The following is an 8,644-nucleotide window of genomic DNA, read 5'->3' as shown; positions in this document are numbered from 1 at the left end:
CTAACTGCCTCCCATCTACTCAACCAAATTTTCTGATTCAATACACAGCAGACCTCCTCCTCCTCCCACTCCTCATCGCAAATGGGGTGAGAGTGATGGAGAGATTGGATATCACGGAAAAGATTAAGCAACTTATTACAGCACCAGTGTGTGTGTGTGTGTGTGTGTGTGTGTGTGTGTGTGTGAGCACACGCATATATAAATACACTCCTTTATTCTTTCACTTGTTTCAGTCATTTGACTGCGGCCATGCTGGGGCACCACCTTTATTCAAACAAATCGACCCATGGACTTGTTCTTTGTAAGCCCAGTACTTATTCTATCAGTCTCTTTTGTCGAACTGCTAAGTTACGGAGACGTAAACACACCAACATTGGTTGTCAAGTCATGGTGGGAAGGCAAACACACACACACACACACACAAAGCTTCCATCAGTTTCCATCTACCAAATCAACTCACAAGGCTTTGGTCGGCCCGAGGCTAGAGTAGAAGACACTTGCCCAAGATGCCACGCAGTGGGATTGAACCCGGAACCATGTGGTTGGGAAGCAATCTTCGTACCACACAGCCACACCTGTCTATCTTATTTTTAACTTGTTTCATTCATTAGACAGTGGCCACACTGAGGCACCACCTTAAAGAATTTTAGTCAGATAAATCAACCCCATTAATATCTTTTTTAAAGGCTTGCCACTTATTCTATCAGTCTCTTTTGCCAAACTGCTAAGTTACAGGGACGTAAACACACCAACACCAGTTGTCAAGCAGTTGTGGGAGACAAAGACACACACACACAACTATGACGGGCTTCTTTCTGTTTTCATCTACCAAATCCACTCATAAGGTCAGCCTAAGACTATGGAAGAAGACACTTGCCGAAGGTGTTGTGCAGTGGGACGGACCCAGAACCATGTGGTTGGGAAACAAACTTCTTACCACACGGTCATGGAACACACACACACACACACACTTAGACCAGACAGAAGAGAGTGTCTGTGAGGGGGTGTGTGTGTGCATGCACAAGCATAAAAACAAATGTATATCGATATACAGAAACAGGTAGAAGAATGTGTTTATATAAATATATATTTACATCTGTGTAGTAAGAAGTTGCGGGTTCAGTCCCACTGCATGGCACCTTGTGCTAGCATCTTCACTATAGCTTTGAGCTGACCAAAGCCTTGTGAGAGGATATGGTAGACAGAAAGTGAAAGAAGCCCATCGTATTTATATATTCAAAATGTAACCACATGCGAATCCTTGGCAATTTTCTTCCTCCATCTTCCGTTTCTGTTGGACTCTCCTCTGTTTCTGAAGAAGAGCGTTGCTCGAAACGTTAAGCCAGCTTTCTTTCCTTCCCTGAACATCTAATACTTTACATGCACCACGTCCTCATGTTGTTTTTTGTGTTTGTTCTTCATTTTTGGGGATTTACATATATGTATATATGTACTTGTCTGTCTGTGTTTGTCCCCCCTCACCATCACTTGACAACCAACGTCGGTGTGTTTACATCCCCGTAACTTAGCAGTTTGGCAAAAGAGACCGACAGAATAAGTACTAGGCTTACAAAGAATATGTCCAGGGGTCGATTTATTCGACTAAAAGGCAGTGCTCCAGCATGGCCTCAGTCAAATGACTGAAACAACTGATATAGTAAAGGAGTACATATTACTCCTTTACTATATTAGGAGTAATATAGTAAAGGAGTACACAGAAGTGTGTGTGTGTCTGGATAGAGAAATGATAGAAAATCCCTTGAAATATTGAATAAATGCCTCTAAGGCAACAAGAAGAATAAAATGAAAGGGAAAATAAGGGTAGACTGTAGAATGATCGTGTGGAAGTGAAAATAGTGGGGGGGGGGGAAGGGGGGAATAGAATACGATTAGGTTTCTGCTAAAGGAAGGAGAATTGAAAGATGTTGAAGTATACACATGGGTGTGTGTGTGTGTGTGTGTGTGTGTGTGTGTGACTGTACCAGGGGCTGAGTGACTGACTGCCTATATGTAAGTGCATGTCTGTAGCTGTTTCTGTAGTTGTGTAAATGATTCTATTGTGTGAGTGACTCAGTGTGGATGTGGAACCGCGTCTGTGCGTGTATGCGATGCCGTGTCATTGTGAGCGAATGTCTGTGACAGTGGCTATGAGTAAATTTGTCACTGGCTGCATGTGTCACGGTGACTGTGATCGTGGCGTGAGTGTGCCATTGTGTGCGTGTGTGTGCGTATGAGGGTCAAAGAGGCTGTAAGTTATTGTGTGAGTATAAGTGACTGCTAATACATTTATGTGAATGATGAGGATGTGTGTTAGCGACTGTATTCATGTGTGTGTACATATGTGATTGTATATGTGGTTGTGTGGAAGTTCAGTACGTTTAAATACATTGTCAGGTCCGAAGTTTCATTATATCAAAACCAAATCCTTAGAAATGTCCCAAACAGTTAATGTTCTTTGGAAAGGCATAGATGCCACAACCTCTCATCTCTTAATAAAACAATTCAGATTATTATTATTAGCAGGGGCAGTAGATTGACAGAATCACATTAGAGCACCTTGAAGTATTTGTTCTGGTCAACTTTGCCTGCCATCCTTTCAGGGTTGATAAAGTAAAGCACCTGTCAAGTATTTGGACTGATGTAACCAACAAACCACCCCCTCTCAAACCTGCTGCCCCCACCAGCTTGTGCTTAAATTAGAAACAATTATTATTAATAGCATCATAGAGTAGTGAATGGCAGAAATGGTAGCACTGCAGTTTTTAATTACATATTTTCACATTCTTATTTCAAATCCTGCTGAGGTCACATTTATCTTTTATATTTCCAGAGGTCAATAAAATAAGTACCAATCATACCAGTTAACATCTACGGTCAAGGCAATGAGCTGGCAAAATCATTACAATGCCAGGCAAAGCGCTTAGCAGGAATTTGTCTGTCTTCAGTTTCTGCTAACATCAACTTTGCTTTTCATTATTTCAGGGTTGATAACATGGGTACCAGTTGCACACTGGGGTGGATAGAACCAAAGCCCTCCACCTCCAAAATTGCTGGACATGTGCCAGGCTGAGATTTTTGGTGATTTGCTGCGCTTGAGAAGACACAACAAGCTAGGTGAAATCATAGTCGTGGCCAGTGCCAGTGACATGCTGAGGGGACCCATGACACGCCGAGGGAACCCATGACACGCTGAGGGAACCTGTGTCGATGACACGCTGAAGGATCCCGTGCCGGTGACAGGTGAAAGGTACCCAATACACTCCATGAAGTGGCTGATGCTAGGAAGGGTAACAAGCCAAAACAGACTGGAGTAACATGAAAAAGCACCCAAACCATGGTGTAAAATTGATGGCCAAAATGTCCAACCCATACCAGCATGGAACATGGATGTTAAATGATGATGATGATGATGACGATAATTAGAATAGCAAAGCGACAAAATCAGTAGCACTCCAGAGAAAATGTCTTGAAGCAATTTCACCCTCAGAACCCCAGCAGCCACATTGTACTGTTTGCAAATACCCCAGTGCCTGCTATTCCGGCCACAAGCCACAGATACAAATACCCCAATGGCCGCTTTACTAGCCAGTATTTTCTGCGTTGGAAAACCAGACAATAACTGCTGGTTCAACTGGCACCACAAGTACCAATATTGGCAATAAAACAACAACATTGTTGCCCTCTGTTTGGCATTTTATTTCATTGTGAGAGACAGAAAATACATTTTAGAGACAATAAAACAAATATTAGGTGGGAAATCATTTTTGGGGGCTGGCTCTTTCACCCAGGGAACCTGAGGTGAGGGTGCTGAGGACAACAGGTATCTGGGGTTCAAAGGGTTAAGTTACACCACTCCATGTTCTGTGATCAAATCCTATTGGAGTTGACCTTATTTTCCATCCTCCGAGAGTTAATGAGAGAGAGAGAGAGAGAGAGAGTGTGAGTGTGTGTGTGTGTGAGTGTGAGTGATTGAATCAACTCATTTACAATGCTATATACATGTAAGATTTGAACTCAGAGTGTAAAGAACCAGAAGCAACACCAGTAAGCATATTCTTTTCTACTCTAGGCACAAGGCCCAAAATTTTTGAGGAGGGGGCCCTAATACTTAATTTATCTACCCCAAAGGATGATAGGCAAAGTCAGCCTCGGTGGAATTTGAACTCAGAACATAAAGACAGACGAAATACCTATTTCTTTACTGCCCACAAGGGGCTACACACAGAGGGGACAGACAAGGACAGACAAACGGATTAAGTCGATTATATCGACCTCAGTGCGTAACTGGTACTTAATTTATCGACCCCGAAAGGATGAAAGGCAAAGTCGACCTCGGCGGAATTTGAACTCAGAACGTAACGGCAGATGAAATACCGCTAAGCATTTCGCCCGGCGTGCTAACGTTTCTGCCAGCGCGCCGCCTTATTGGGGCGAATGACTATGTTGACTGCAGTTCTGTTTGGTACTAATTTTAATGAACTCAGAAAGGTGGGGGAGGACTAAAGAGGTGTGTCTCTTTGTAATTGTGAGTGAAGGGAATTGACCCAAGGAATGTTTGAATTCTTAGAGAATTCATATGACAAGAATGAGAGGTTTCAATGCCATAACTTATTCCATTTCAAATTTTCACACACATGGCCAGCAAGTTCTAGAGAGGGGGCGGGGCTAGTCGATTACAGTGACCACAGTACTCGACCGATACCTGTTTTATCAACCCCAAAAGAATAAAAAGCAGAGTCGACCTCGGCGGAGTTTGAACTCAAAATGTAAAGACAGATGAAATGCCACTAAGCATTTTGCCTAGTGTGCTAACGATTCTGCCAGCTCACTGGCTTAGTGCTACTATCCATTTATATTAATCATTACTCTAACATCCAACTTCAAGCTAGCCAATGAGTAACAGTATCATATAGATTAAGAAAAACAAATACAATTGAATGATACACCAATGCGTGACCGTTGACTGAACACTATTCAATTTTTTTTCTCCATGTTTTTCTCCTTGTCTCCGTATTCTTTCTGTTGAAGAGCGTAGCTCGAAACGTCAAAGACTTTCCGTATTCCCGAGCGTCATACTAATATATCCTTTTGTTATTTACACCACCTGTCCTCGTCTGTTGTTATTATTTGTATATTCTCCCATATATATATATATATATATATATATATATATTCTTTTACTTGTTTCAGTCATTTGACTGCGGCCATGCTGGAGCACCGCCTTTAGTCGAATAAATCAACCCCAGGACTTATTCTTTGTAAGCCTAGTACTTATTCTGTTGGTCACTTATTGCTGAACTATTAGGTGACAGGGACGTAAACACACCAATATCGGTTGACAAGTGATGGTGGGGGAACAAACACACAAACACAAACACAAATAAATATACACACACACACACACACACACATATATATATACGATGAGTTTCTTTCAGTTTTCGTCTACCAAATCCACTCACAGGGCTATGGTCAGCCTGAGGCTGTAGTAGAAGACACTTGCTAAGGGGCCACAAAGTGGGACTGAACCCGGAACTATGTGGTTGGGAAGCAAGTTCCTTACCACACAGCCACTCGATTATTATATATAGCGTATGTGTACAAGCTACTACAAGTAGACTTCAAAATAATTCAAGTCTAATAAATATTTGACCATATACATGTAGTGAATCCTCTGTCCATCCGCTTTTATTTTTTCAAAAAGCACTTTTTCAATGTGTGTGTGCATGTGTATCATCATCACTTGTCGTCCATGCTGGCATGGGTTGAACAGTTTGACAAGGAGCCAATGAGTCAAAAGACTGCACTGGGCTCAAGTTTCTGTTTTGGCATCGTTTCTACAGCTGGATGCCTTTCCTAACACTAACCACTTCCCACAATGTGTACTGGGTGCGTCTTTCATGCCACTGGCACTATTATGGCTTCCACACAGCTTATCAGTAATATCTGGGTAATAATCTCATAATGTGCATTTAAAAGCTCCTCTTCTGTCATCGGCTACCATATGCTATCATACAGAAAGGTTATTCCTTGAGATAAATATGTGGAACTCATTGTTTAGAATTTATATAAAAATTTATAAACACAGAAACAAATGTAATTTGTAATTGAAGTCTGTTTATTCCATCTTAATATATATATATATTGCCTGGCCAGCTCTTGTGGAACCGTCCCACCTATACAAGCATGGAAGGAGGACGTTAAACGATGATGATGATTAGAGGTTATGTTAGCCACATGAAGGGATGGTGTTATCCAAGAAAATACTGGTTCAATACCAAATATTTGGGAGAAATTGATTTCCTTAAAATAATAGGTATATATATATATATATATATATATATAGAAAACCATGTAGTTTATATTCGCAAACACACACATCTGCATTTATGTGTGTATATATTGTAGATGTGTATATACATGAATGATACATGTTGGTATACACAGACAATTAACTGCCATGTGTATGATGACTAATATACAAAGACCATTCCAAAAATGTTAATGGTCATTTAGTAACACAAACACAGCAAAAACCACAGCAATAAACAACACTAACACTGCCAAACCTGATCCAGCAGACTTTTGATCAAAAATGTCCCACCCACGACATCGTCTGTTTTAATTTCACTTGTAAATCAAAGACGACACTATCCAAGCGGCCCTCCATTTTTTAAAACATCAGGATCTATGTGGGAAGATTTGGCAGCATTTTCTAGTATATAGAGTGACCCCCATAAAGCTTCCTTGGTCGCTTGGTTGTGATGCAGATGAAGGAGACAAAAGATATTTGGAATATAGAATTGGACTAAAGATGGACAGAGAATGTGCTTGAATAATTAACACTTGATCCAAGAAGAAAAGAAGGGGGGGAATAATGAATGCTTGTGTGTCTGTCTGGAAAGTGATGTATGTGTGTAATGTGAGAGAGAGAGAGAGAGAAGTGTGTATATATGATGTATGTGTATGAGAAGAGATATATGTGTGTTTAAGAAGAGGCATGAGTGTGTATATGAAGTGATACAAGTGCATCTAGGAAGAAGAGAGAGAGAGAGAGTATAGGAAATTACTATGTATTATAAGAGATATATGTATGTGTGTAGGTCAAAGAGGATGTGTGTGTATGTGTCCAAAGTGTTTCGAAAATGTACATAATAGACATATGGCGAATGGGTTGGGATGTGAGAGGTTGGGCTGTAAATGGTTTTCTGTCTAAAGTGCGTGTTTAGAGACGGTCGGTCGTATTTATTGATGAGAGAACATGGAAGGAAGCTGGCGAGCAGAGAGTGACTCCGAAGATGTAACCCATTCTCTCCAACTCTATATACACACACACAAATTTATGTGTCTATACAATAAATGTATGCAAATGTATATACAATACTCCAAACGATATTGTAGCAGAAAAGCAATTATAGAGGAATGCATCTTTGTGTGATTACTTACATACACACACACAGAGGAAGCCACTTAGAATGATTGAAAATTATGAACTGCTTATTGTAACTGAAAAGGTTTCGTCACAAAGTTATCACAATAAACGGCTTCCACTTTACACACACACACACACATATATATATATATATATATATATATATATATATATATATACATATATATACAGAGAAAGAGAGAGAGGGAGGGAGAGAGATTACCAGTTGTATCAGACAAATTTATATCACAGAAATTGTGCACCACTACATCAAACACACACACACACACACTACTGTATCATACAATCACAAATGTGTTTGCATACATGTATGTATACGTCTCACATCAATTATACATCACTGCACCAGACACTTTAATACACACACACACACACAGAGAGAGAGAGTTTTGTGTGTATCATATATCAAATATACACACTGGATCATAGAAACCATCACTGTATAACACACACACCGAATAACGGCCTAAATGCTTGATGGATGAATTGACAACCTAGAAGACCATGAGATGCGAGCGAGATGCAACCAGCATCATATATTGGGGGGGTGCGCGCGCGTGTGTGTATAGAAACATATATATATATATATATATATATATATATATATATATATATATATCGAAACGTATTTTCAACATTGTGTATATACGCATACCGAGTATTTTAAAGTGTATAGTGTGTGTTAGACGTAGACACATTATACTGGATCATACAGTGTGCAGTAGACAATGAGGGGAAAGAGCCTCTACGTGGTCGCTCGACTTGCAAGAAAGAGAAGCTAAGTACCCCTCGAACCATTCTTTACCTGGTTTTGAAGGAACGAAAATGGACATACTAAAGAATTTAGATTGTCCCAGAATATTATGGGATGGTCATAGATTGTCGCAGAATAATATGGGATGGTCATGGCTATACTGTTCTTCATAGATTGTCGCAGAATAATATGGGATGGTCATGGCTCTATCGTTCTTCATCAGAGCTGACCTGAGGACTAAACAATATCAGTCTATATTTTTCATAATCGTTTATAGATTTCGCAATCGAGGCAGAAGACTCCAATATATGTTACAAGACATTCATTCGTGATGTGTCGGTATATATATATATACACACACACAAATATGTGTATGTGTATATATATATATGTGTGTGTGTGTGTGTGTGTATATATACACACACATATATGTATGT

At 40.1% G+C, this 8,644-nt stretch overlaps 1 protein-coding gene across 16 annotated transcripts in view; it reads right to left on the bottom strand.

Annotated features, from left to right (window-relative positions):
* The window catches only part of LOC106872026 (DISP complex protein LRCH3), a 254,748-nt gene that overhangs the window by 245,222 nt on the left and 882 nt on the right, over window positions 1–8,644 (bottom strand). The gene's annotated exons all lie outside the window — the stretch shown is intronic.

This window comes from Octopus bimaculoides, chromosome 4 (genome assembly GCF_001194135.2).
Source record: "Octopus bimaculoides isolate UCB-OBI-ISO-001 chromosome 4, ASM119413v2, whole genome shotgun sequence".
NCBI classification, from domain to species: Eukaryota; Metazoa; Mollusca; class Cephalopoda; order Octopoda; family Octopodidae; genus Octopus; species Octopus bimaculoides.
Note: the sequence above shows the minus strand (reverse complement) of the source record. Positions and strands in the feature narration are given on the sequence as shown.